The sequence below is a fragment of the Copadichromis virginalis genome, linkage group LG15, assembly GCF_057382275.1.
Source record: "Copadichromis virginalis isolate Kocher_CV1m ecotype Utaka linkage group LG15, C_Virginalis_male_GT1.1, whole genome shotgun sequence".
Taxonomy (NCBI): Eukaryota; Metazoa; Chordata; class Actinopteri; order Cichliformes; family Cichlidae; genus Copadichromis; species Copadichromis virginalis.
The window spans coordinates 38,992,927-39,005,757 of record NC_140632.1 but is presented as its reverse complement, the minus strand read 5'-3'; positions in this window follow the sequence as shown (position 1 = coordinate 39,005,757).

Sequence of the window (12,831 nt, the reverse complement as noted above, 5' to 3'; positions counted from 1 at the left end):
TAACCACTCGATGAGTCATGAGGGCGGATGAAAAGCTCCATTTTGAAACCTGGCAACGAGGGAAATGGCTACGCAAAAACCAACTCTGTCTCTGAGTTTGACCAAAGGTCGAACACCGAGGATCCGTTATACCAACTCAACGTCCTTCATTGTTGCGTTGTGTTTGCATCACATACAAATAACATTAGTGGTAGTAGCCACCAAACTCGAGCAAAACCACTAAACACCAACCATTTTTTGAATATCCATATAACCATATTTTCACAATTATTAAATGCAAAGCTGAGGTTTTCCAATAGCTTTGCTCAGTGGCTCCCAAGTGAAGCTTCTCAGACTGACATGAGTCAGCAAAGGTGACCAGTTCTAATTGCTACTTCACCAAGTGCATTGCATAACAGACTAACTATCATGCAATGCACTCAGTCCATACTCGCAATTAAATGGCAAAACAGCTAGAATCTAATATAACTAAGTCAGCAGTGTCTTGATGCCTGCTCAATCATCCAGGTAAGTAAATCTCCAAAACCAGCCCATTGTTCCTTCAGTGGGCTGGTTTCAGTCATTATGCAATGTACTGTTTATAAGATTGGGGAAACCTGCAGTCAGCTGAGACTGAAGAAGTCACTTGGATGAGTGAAGAACCGTTTCTCCCACAAAACGCTACGTCCAGATGAGCAGAATCAACTTTTGGAGATAAGTCAGCAGTGCTCATTATCCCTACAGCAAAATCCATCGAACACCTCCTGATCAAGCAGAATGTAAACTTTCCTTTTCCCCATACACCGAACTCATGCTTGCACACTTGTGCTTATCATATTTAGTTTAACTATGTATCTAAAATGTAGCTAGATTTTGGTTAGCCTCTCTTGCAAATGCCAAGCACTTCTCTACTTCATGCCATCCAAGGAATAAATAAATGCACAATGAATGGAGGGTTGTGGTAGGACTCGACTTAAGCGGTCAAAGAAGTGCAGGAGACTGATGCTGTCCAGTGTAGCAAGTGATTTATTCACCATTCTGTGGCCCAAGAATATTTACAAAGAAACAAGAAACTCAACTCTATAATAAACTCAATTCAAATAAACATAACTGAACTTAAATCAACAGAAATTAAGGTCAAACTGCACACAGCTACACTGACCTGAACCTTTCTTCTGAAACACCTGAGTTCGTCTGCTTAAATAGTCCCCTTAATCAAACACTTTCTCCTCTGGACTATTCCATTCAGTAGGTAGGTGAGATGAACATGATTATATTCATCCTCTACTACTCCTCTTGACTGGCAACATAAACTCTGGTGTAATCAATACATATCACAACATTAAATCTATTTCTTTATAAACCCTTTAAAATCAACTTTATTAAATTATAAGAATTCTTCCCCTCCTGCCCTTGGTCTCTTCCTGTGACCTCAGATGAACCCAGAAGGTATAAAGCAGGAAGTAGAACTACATTTCCTCCTTTTGCTTCTGGAAGACAGGTAGGTAAAGGTAAGTTCAAACAATACAAATTAACAGTTGAAATAAATAACATGTTAACTTAACAAACTTGCATGAATTGATTTAAACCAAGATGTTATATTATATAATCTGTAAAAGTGCAGAACATAAACAAACCCGGGATAGTAGATGTTTGCCTATTGCAGATTACATGTGAAATATGGTTAAATCAAAACAAGAATGTTAACTAAGAATGTAGACAAATGGTCTTCTCACCCACTTTGTCACACTCCCCCCCCCTTAAGACCGTTACTCCTCTGAGTCACGGGACAGGAAATCAGCAATGACATTCTTATGTCCAGGTCTATACTGGACCTGGAAACGAAAAGGCTGGAGAGATAAATACCATCTTGTTATCCTGGCATTAGTGTCTTTCATATTATGAATCCATTGCAAAGCACGATGATCAGTCTCAAGAACAAACTCTTTCCCAACAAGATAATATCGCAAGGTGTCTAGAGCCCATTTAATCGCCAATGCCTCCTTTTCAATGGTCGAATACCTCATTTCCCTTGGAAAAAGTTTTCGACTGATGTACTGGACAGGCAACTGCTGCCCTTCCTCTCCTTGCAGTAAAACAGCTCCCAGACCCACCTCAGAGGCATCTGTTTGTACTGTGAATGGAAGGTTAAAATCTGGACACTGCAAAACAGGTTTCTGACACAAACAGTCTTTCAAATCATTAAATGCATCCTCAGCATCTTTCGTCCACCTGATCCTTGTAGGACTAGATTTTCTTGTCATGTCAGTCAATAAAGCTGCTCTTGAGGAAAAATTTGGAATTAGTCGACGATACCAACCTACTAATCCCAAAAATGATCTCAACCTTTTCTTTGTGTTTGGCAAGAGTGCTGCAGCAACTGCATCCACTTTTCCAACCTGAGGGCGAATGCCTCCACCCCCTATTACATAACCCAGGTACTGCACCTCGGGCTTGGCGATGTGACATTTCTTGGCATTTATGACAAGTCCAGCATTTGCGATACGTCGAAACACATCAGCAAGATGTTTCAGATGATCTTCCCATGTACCACTATAAACAACAATGTCATCAATGTAGGCAGCTGCATATTGTTCTGCACCCTTCAACACTCGATCCACCAACCTTTGGAATGTAGCTGGTGCTCCATGCAAACCAAAGGGCATCACTGTGAATCTAAACAGTCCACTCGGCACTCTGAATGTTGTTAAGTCCTTAGATGAGTCTGTCAAGGGAACCTGCCAATAACCTTTACAGAGGTCAAGGGTAGTCAGAAATTTAGCATTTCCCAAACGATCAATTAGTTCATCAACCCTCGGCATTGGATAAGGATCAAAAGCAGACACAGAATTTAACTTGGAAAAGTTTACACAAAATCTAAGCTTAGGATCATCTTTCTTTGGTACAAGCACAACAGGGCTACACCACTCACTGTGCGATGGCTCAATGATTCCTGCAGCCAGCATCTCCTCCAGCTCACTTTTCAACTCAGGCAATAGCTTAGCTGGGATACGGCAAGTGGTATCTCTAATTGGCCGTTGGTCTGGAGAATGCAAAGTGATTTTGTGTTCAATGAGGTGTGTACGACCTGGCTTTAGACTGAAGAGTTCTTTGGTCATAAGTGATTGCACCTCCTGACGTCTTTCCAAAGGCAAATGGTTTAAATCTGGAAACACAGTTTTGACAGCTGAAGAAGGGAAGTACTGCTCCTGAGGCTCTTCCTCATCCACAACTGTACGTGCCCACATGGATGTTGAGTCCTGTGGCTGGTCAGTCCACTCTTTCAAAAGATTGACGTGGAACACTTGATTCTTTCGACGGTTTGGTAAATGAAGCTCATATGTGACTGGGCCTGTCTTCTTTGTGATTTCATATGGCCCCTGCCACTTTGCAAGAAGACTGCTCTCAGAAGTTGGCAAAAGTAGAAGAACTTTCTGTCCCTCACGGAAGACTCTTCTTCTTGACACTTTATCATATCTTTGTTTTTGCCGCTGTTGCGCATGGGCTAGATTGTTATTAGCAAGTTCTTGGAAATGTTCTAGCTTGTCTCTCATTTTGAGGACATGTGAGAGTTCACTAAACCTCTGCTCTGACATCGAACCCTCCCAAGCTTCTTTCAGAACATCCATTGGACCTCTGACAGGATGCCCATAAAGTAGCTGGAATGGTGAAAACCCAGTAGAACTTTGTGGAACCTCTTGGTAGGCAAATAACAAAAATGGGAGCCATTGGTCCCAATCTGACCCTGTTTCATTCACAAATTTCCTGAGCATTGATTTTAACGTCTTGTTAAATCGCTCCACAAGGCCATCAGTCTGTGGGTGATAAGGACTGGTCTTGACACCCTGGATCCCTAACAAACTATATACTTCTTTAAGCATCTTAGAAGTGAAATTGGTCCCCTGATCTGTGATGATTTCTTTTGGGATACCTACTCTGGAAAACAACTGAATCAGGCAGTTAACAATCTGACGAGCCTTTATTTTCTTCAGGGGGAAGGCTTCAGGATATTTTGTGGCATAGTCACAAACTACAAGTATGTACTTATGACCTGCTTTACTCTGTTCTAGTGGGCCAACAATGTCCATGGCAATGCGTGAAAAGGGTGTATCAATGATGGGCATACTGATAAGCGGAGCTCTATCTGCTTTCCTGCCTGGAGCTGTTAACTGGCACTGTGGGCAAGCTTTACAGTATTGTACCGTATCACTGAACTGTTGGGGCCAGTAAAATCTGGGAATCATTCTAGAAAATGTTTTAGATTGTCCCAAATGTCCTGCCCAGGGAATGGAATGACTCATTTTCAAAATGGTAGATCTCAAACTCTGGGGGATCACCAACTGGTCACCAATCTTGCTACGGCGATGCAACAAATCTCCCTTAACCACAAACACTTCCTGCCTTCCCTCAACTGTAGTTGACTCTGGAACACATTTAGAGAACAATGGTTTAAGTGTTAGAGCCTCTTTCTGAAGCCTAGCAACCTGACTAGCACTGGGGAGAGACTCAGTCTTTAAAGGATCTAAAATGTGTTCAGCTACTCTTGTTCCCTTCACCTTTTCATGTCTTCTCTGTCTCTTGCTCTTTTTTGGTTTTATTTTTTGTCTCAGATCTGGCAGGATCTGAGTTATACCAGTTCTGTCTTGTGTGCTTAACTTTCAAGTCAGGGCCACCACCTAACTTGTTGAATGGCACGTTGGAATTTGACTTAACTGGTGTGAAGTCTTTTGATGGTCGACGAGCTGCTAAGAAAGCTTCAGCCAGTTCTGCTGCTTCCTTGGAAGTCTTTGGGTTACGTTCCTTAACCCACGTCCGAAGATCAGGATTCAAAACCTTGAGAAACTGTTCCATGATGATGGCGTCTCCGATTTGATCCTTTGTCTTTGTTTCAGGATTCATCCACTTGATGTACAACTCCTTTAGGCGGACCTGCAGCTCCCTTGGTGTTTCCTCTGCTCCAAAGGTACTAGAACGAAACCTCATTCGATAGGTGTCAACACTTATTTCATATTTCTGCAAGACAGCACACTTTACTTTTGCATAGTCCATAGTGTCATCAATATCCATGGCTACATAAGCGGAACGTGCTTTACCAGCTAGCAGTGGTGCTAGGTGAAGAGCCCACTCATCTCGCGGCCACTGGCAAGCATGAGCAATTCTTTCAAAGGTGATTAAATAATGTTCAATGTCCTCACCTTCATTGTAAGGTTGCATTTTTGGCCCCTTCCAGCCTGAATGTCTCACCAGTGTTGAAAGCTGTGCCTCACTGCGTTGATGTGCCGGCTCCACGTCAAGCCTATTTGATTCTTGTGTGCTGGCAGATGGTTCTGGAGTAGGTGCTCTCGAAGAAGCCGATGTAGATGCTTGTACTTCAAGTAACTGATGCTCTAGATTGCCATGCTGCATCTGCTGTTGAAGCTGGGCAAACTGATGCCGGATTTGCCTCCATCTATCATCCTGGCGCTTGTGCTCTTGCTCCAGTTTAGCATCGCGTTCAGCCTGCTGTTGCATCAGAGTTTGCAAAAGTTTGGACAATTCAGCCACATTCTCTTGTCCAGAAATATGGCCACTTATTGCCCCTTGTTGGTCGCTGCCATCTTGTAAATCATCTGCTTCACATTTTGGAACATGCCCTCTCTTTGCTCGGGTAGACATCTTCTCCACTCCTTAATTGGCCTGGAATCCCTCTGCTGCTGCCACCAAATGTGGTAGGACTCGACTTAAGCGGTCAAAGAAGTGCAGGAGACTGATGCTGTCCAGTGTAGCAAGTGATTTATTCACCATTCTGTGGCCCAAGAATATTTACAAAGAAACAAATAAGAAACTCAACTCTATAATAAACTCAATTCAAATAAACATAACTGAACTTAAATCAACAGAAATTAAGGTCAAACTGCACACAGCTACACTGACCTGAACCTTTCTTCTGAAACACCTGAGTTCGTCTGCTTAAATAGTCCCCTTAATCAAACACTTTCTCCTCTGGACTATTCCATTCAGTAGGTAGGTGAGATGAACATGATTATATTCATCCTCTACTACTCCTCTTGACTGGCAACATAAACTCTGGTGTAATCAATACATATCACAACATTAAATCTATTTCTTTATAAACCCTTTAAAATCAACTTTATTAAATTATAAGAATTCTTCCCCTCCTGCCCTTGGTCTCTTCCTGTGACCTCAGATGAACCCAGAAGGTATAAAGCAGGAAGTAGAACTACATTTCCTCCTTTTGCTTCTGGAAGACAGGTAGGTAAAGGTAAGTTCAAACAATACAAATTAACAGTTGAAATAAATAACATGTTAACTTAACAAACTTGCATGAATTGATTTAAACCAAGATGTTATATTATATAATCTGTAAAAGTGCAGAACATAAACAAACCCGGGATAGTAGATGTTTGCCTATTGCAGATTACATGTGAAATATGGTTAAATCAAAACAAGAATGTTAACTAAGAATGTAGACAAATGGTCTTCTCACCCACTTTGTCACAAGGGTTCAAAAGTTCAGTGCTGAGGCTCTGCGAGCAATGGAAAGAGAGAGAGTAAGGATTAGAGAGTGTTACAGTCACAATCCAGGATGAAACAAGGAGCTTCCACAAATACATGGGAAAGATGCTTCCACAGGATCTGTTACAGCACTGCCTCAGGCAGCTGACAAAATGTGATGAGTAAGAGAAGTAGGAAATATTGTTAAGAGCATACTCATCCATAAGGGATAGAAGAAGTGGCTGAAATCAAGAAATTCTACCAATGGATTAAAAAGTCTGTCCAACAGGAGAGCACAGAAGCTCTGATCATGGCAGCACATGAGCTGACAAGAGCTATAGGCACCAGGTCCATCGAGGCACAGCTGACAGGACTAAGTGGCAGGATGTGCAGAGGTGCTCCTGATGTAGTCCAGTGCAGAGCAGCAGGATGTAAGTTGCAAGCTGGGATGGTGTACAGTGTTAAACTGCCTGGGACAGTGAATAGAAGCACTTGTGACACATATAGAGAGGAGAAGTTCAGAAGAAACAGCTAATGGTTGGTGGTCCCGCTGGAATTGAAGCGATGGGACGAGGCGCGACCTCTCACAACGAATGCAGCATGGTTAACACCTTGGAGACGCCTACAGCTGCTGTGAAGACTCAAAATAACACCATTGAGCATATATTGGGATACATCAAAGAGAGTCCTGCTCAAAATGAGACCCTTGAGCGAAAGTTGGATCACATCGCAGAACGGCTCACTGCAGTTGTGGGGTCTCAGAATCACAAGAATGACAACACCACGGACCAGAAGTTTGATACCATCATGGGGAGGCTCGCGGTTCTCCAACGGGAGATTGAGAGACCAGTGTCGGAGTGTTAAGAACAGCTTTGAAATTCTCCTGAGCTGCTCGCTTAAAAGAAAAATCAACAACATCAACATGCGGACACCACGGCGCCAGCTGCAGGCCCAAGGCTGGAGCCGAACAAAAACTCCCTGATAATGACTGCGTGATGACTATAGGGCTTTGGAGCGTGATGTCACGGGGGTGGGCGTGGAAAGGATTTTGGCCCGATCCGCCATTTTGGGGGTCTAAGTAAGGAGCGAAAGCATAGCCATGGTTCGTACTTGCTGTGTGGTCGGCTGCAATGTTCGATCTTACGACCAGCATGGGAATAAGTTTCGATTGTCTTTTTATGCTTTCCCAACCTGGAAGCAACATGAAGGAGCTCATGTATCGGATATGACCAAACGAAGGCGTCTAGCCTGGATAGCAGCCGTGAGACGAGCTGATATCAAGTTCTGTTACATCTCCAGATATCAGTTGGTGTGCTCAAGACATTTTCATTCCGGTAAGTTCTAAATATGTTCACATCACACTTTATAGCTGAATAATATCATCGTTGGTGGTCTCGGAAGTTATAGAAATTGCGATCAAACATAGAATGGAGTGACTTGATTGGTTGATGTAAAGACAATAAATGAAATGAGACAGGAAGGACACAAATTGGCGTTAATAATTTACCCGATTATCAATGTGTTAACTTGCATGTACTTTACAATTATGGGCATATAATATGATAACGATATTTTAGCAGTTAAATGATAAATGTGTAACATTAATTATGGTGGGGGGTGAAAAATGGCTATTTCACTCGATGCACTCCAGCTGACTTACTTTGACGACGTACTCAGAGTTTGGCGGCTTGAAAATAGCCAAATCTTGCGCCCAGCCATTTGTAAATTGGATGTGCGCCTCCAGTGACTTGTAATTACGAAACTGGTTCGCTGTGTAAGCGCTTACTCCACAAACAAGATACGTGAAGATATCGGGGTAGGACAGTGGCGGTAAGTCGTCTGGGTCTTTACTCCACTGCCGTATTTCAAATGGGTCCAGATTTGCGATGCACTCTATTTTTTTTCAAGTACCGCTGCTTCGCCTCTGGACTCAATCGGTCTCTATACCGTCCGTTTTCTTTTGAGCTGCTTTTAAGCATGTTTCTTGTCGTCGTCGTTCCAACACAGTGTGTTTGTTTTGATTCGTAGACCCCGAAAATGGAGCTGCGCTCCCACAATGCATTGCGGCGTGACGTCAACTCCAAAGCCCTATTCTTCCCATCCCATGCAAGGCCACCTGGGTTGTAGTAGACTGTTTACTTAGCCTGATAGGGTGAAGGACACTGTCTCAGCTGAACTATGGACACGCACGCACACACATACACTTACACTGATAAGCACTCACACATCCCCCCTCCCCTTCCAATGCCTTCGATGCTTGTTGCCTCCTGGGAACACGAGGCCGGTCTGCGCCCGCGCTGGAGAGTCGGCGCAGTGGCAGGATGGCTGCTGTGTTGCCTGGGATTACTCCTTTCCCCTACCCAACACTGTTGCTGGTCACGTGCTCTATAATGTTGTACTGTGGACATTTATGTGCTTTCTGTGCAGAGGAGTTTTTTTGTTTCCTGTTCTCATGCTGTCCTCCTATATCCCAGCATGAGTAGAGGTCTCTTTTTTTCCTCTTGTACTTTTCCCATTGTAGTGTACATTTCAGTGGTTTTTCTGTAATGCAACCATTCTCTGACTTGTATCCCCATGTGATGTCTGTGTTGTGTGTGTAAGGTCAGGGGGCGGGTTCATTCCACTGCAGGGCAACCTGCATGTGGCGAATAAAATTTGAACTTGAACTTGAACTTGGGTACATCTCAGGCCCTCCAAATTACAGAGGCCTATCTCCCCTCACCACACTCCCTGCCGGTGGCTGATGCCCTCAGACGTTGGTGTGTTGGTGGTCCTTGTCGTCTGGGGCAGGGCGCTCATGTATGTACCGGCTCACTCCTGGTGGCCGATTGGCGGGGCCGGGCGCCTGTGGCCCGGCTGAGCCCCTTCCGGGGGGTGCGGTGCCCTCAGGCCTCTGGCCTCTGGGCCTGAAGCTCGGTCCTCTCTGGCACAGCTGGCTGCCGGCAGAGCCCGCGGGCACGCCACTGCAACCCCCTCTGGCCTCTGCTCCGTAGCTGCTGGGTGACCTCTCGTTTGGGGCTCTACTCAGCTCTTCCCAGGAGGGTGGCACGGTTCCCCCCCTTTTGGTGGTCCTCCTCTGGTCCTCGTACTCTGGGGCCTCTGGATGTCTGGGGCCTGGATCTCCTCCATACCTGCTTCATGCCCTGGGGGACGGGGCTATGGCTCCCCACACTCCCTAGCAGATCGTTACATGGAGAAACCTTTGGAATACAAGCATGCTGATCCACACAGGTGTGCACACAGGTGTACACACGGGTGTTCACAGACGCGGACTACACCTTTCTTGGCTGCTGCCTCAAAGCACATTGTGCGCTGTCTATCTTGCGTGCTGCACAATATCGTTTAATATTTAGTATTTACTGTTATCTACTGCTAGCTAGTTTATTGTGATGGTGCTGTTTTTATTATGTTGCTCTTTTTTTGTTTGCTTTCTCTTCTGTTTTTTTTTTCTCCATACAGGTGATCCAGGTGTTTTGTTTGTTTTTCTTTCTTCCCCTCTTTCTCACCGTCTCTTCTCCCCTCTGTTTTTCTTTCTCTCCCTCTCTTTCTTTCATTCTTTCTCCCTGTCCTATCCCCCAGTCATGTCTGTCCCGTTTGTAGCAACCGAAAATAAAATAAATACATAATAAAGGTCAATCAAATGGACCAAAATGGCAAGGCCATGATGATCCACTTGGTAAAATAAATCCGCTTGGCATCTTTCTTGGCCTTAAGACAACAATTCTGATGGCTAAAGATCCAAACGGGACAAAAAAAAAAGAAAGAAGAAGAAACAGCTAAGATCTTGTCAGATTTCATGTCCCAGATAGACAAACAGCTGCCTGCCAACTAACCTGACATGGTGACGGGTAACAAGAAGCAGAATCCTACTGTGCTTCATTGTTCCAGCGGGATTTGTGTGGAAGGTGGTCCACAGTCAAACTGACCAGACAATACTAACCTGCAGGTGCATTTGGAAGGACAGAGAGATTTGTCAGTGTCTGTATAAGTCTGGAAATTTAGACTCTTATTTACACTGGATATTAGTGTTTAACTAAAATTAATCAGATCTAAATGTCACCTTTCTGATGTTTTTCCACTGTGACCAGAAACTGAAGCAGTTTTCCATGTGGTCAAAAATATTACAGCCTCGATCCTTTCAGTTGCAATTAAACCACAAAGGCAGTTGTAGCCTGATTAGAGCAAGACAGAAATCTGATAGAAACTCATTAAGTGACCTTGTAGTCTGGCACAAACTGGCAGCATGCTGAACACTCACAAACGTTGAGGGCTACATCAGAGTTAAAATGCATATGAGGCTAAACTGTAGTCTTTATACACCCTTGACCTTCCATTTAAAAGCATCCTGTCCGTGCACAGGCATTTAGAGTCACACACACACACAAACACTGGACTGAGGATATTATTCCATAACCTCCATTAGAGTTCATTTTATTTGCATTCATTATTTTCCTTTTGCTGGAATATTCTGATTTACATTCAGTGTAGCTTAACAGTGAGCTCATTTACTTTCTGCTTAGATCCATTACCTGGTTGATTAAATACTCACATTCATTAAGCACCAATGCTAATGAATTCCTTATTGAGCAGCTCAAACTGTACACCATGCTGTCTCTTTGCTGCTAACATTTTCTTCACGTGTCCATTTTCATGAATAACAGAGGGCTTATATATCAAAGTCATCTGGACGGGTAAGTCTTTACAGTAAGACAGTAAAACTTTGTTATGTAGCGCGTGGATCAACCTACACATCTACTTAAACCACCGATCTTGGTAGCTTAGCATGTTGCACTCTGTGGCATTACAGACATGAACACCAAGAAGATTAAGACACTTGTCTTGACATTTTGTTCAACTCCAACTCTTGTCTTAAATCTCAGTTTTTAACTAGATATTCACAAAAATAGATTTTTTTTAAAGAGTAAAAGAAAAATTAGCTGCTTCTATGGTTTGGATTTTGTTTGGACTGTTTTTTCTGTGATACATGAATCTGCATGTTGCTAAAATACACTTCCTTCAAGCTTTAAAAAAAAGAAAGAAAAAAACTAAAAACTCCATATTGCAAATTCTGCAAGTACTCTCAAATTGATAATGATGCCACGTTTGATATTGATTCAATTATTCTATCAGAACAAAGCTTGCACAACCTGTTCTCTTTGTCACAATGGGGAGAAATTAAGCATCAGACCTCACATCACATTCACTGCAGGGCAGATGAGAAATGAATAATAAGAAGAACTGTAGCTGAAAAAAAATAAGGCTCGACTGTTGTGGAATAATGACACTGAATCCCAAATGATTTCTGCCTGTGGAACTAAATACGAAATAGAGAAAAAGGTCCTCTAAAGACAATAAAAGCCATATTCGTTTTTTCTTTACGAAGAAAAAAGAGACAAAAACAAATTGTTTTACAAAGAACGAGATGGTGTGTCCTCAACCTGTGTGTGTCGGTGAGTGGGTGTAAATTTGTTCACACTCACTGGGGCGATGGGTTGTGTTTGGCTACTTATATCTCAGGGTGAATTTCTGCCACCTTTTAGTCTGCCTCATTTAGCTCCTCCCACTCACTTTCTCCTCTATTTGCTCATTTTCAAAGTGTGGGGCTGATGTTGCTTCCAGACAGAGCAGCTTGCCAAGCAGACAATTTTTCTGTTTTCACTTCACCTTCCCCAAACTCCTCAGGGGGTTAGACAAATTTGGACACTTTGTATTTCACATCCTCGTGCTTGCAGGCTGTGAGATTGTGACATGGCCACAGCTGAAGGATTCACTAATTTACTTTCCCTGATGAGTCACCTGACAAAGGAAAAAAGAGCTGTCAAGCAGGTAAACCCAAAAAATACAAATGGTAGGATGTTATTAGTCTTTTGTGACAGTAAACGCAATATCTTCAGGTTTGTAATTGTCAATTAGCCAAAATAGTATCACCATAGGCTGACACTGGTCTTGACACTTCTAACGCTGACGTCTCTGACCACTGTAAAGGCTAAAGCCAAAAAGTGAAAGCAGTCATTAACCGATTTACATCCTGACTCCTACCACGGGATCTTTAACATTTGGAAGGTTTATTAATGGCTGGTGGCAAGAAGGCAATACAGCCTTTGAAATGACTATCTCTGTGCACATGAAATGATATTGAGCATTAGCATGAAGTCCTAGTTTTGAGAAAGACACAGTGCACCTTGCTTTGGGATCATTTTTCAGAACTTACAATCAATTTTTTTTAAATCATAAAGCTGGTTTAAAAATTTACATTTCAGTACTGGGCTTATTAAAATCCCTGTGGTATCAAAGTCAACTGTGATATATGCTTCACTGGGCAAGCGCAATGGTGCTGTGGTTAGGCACACTTAAGCT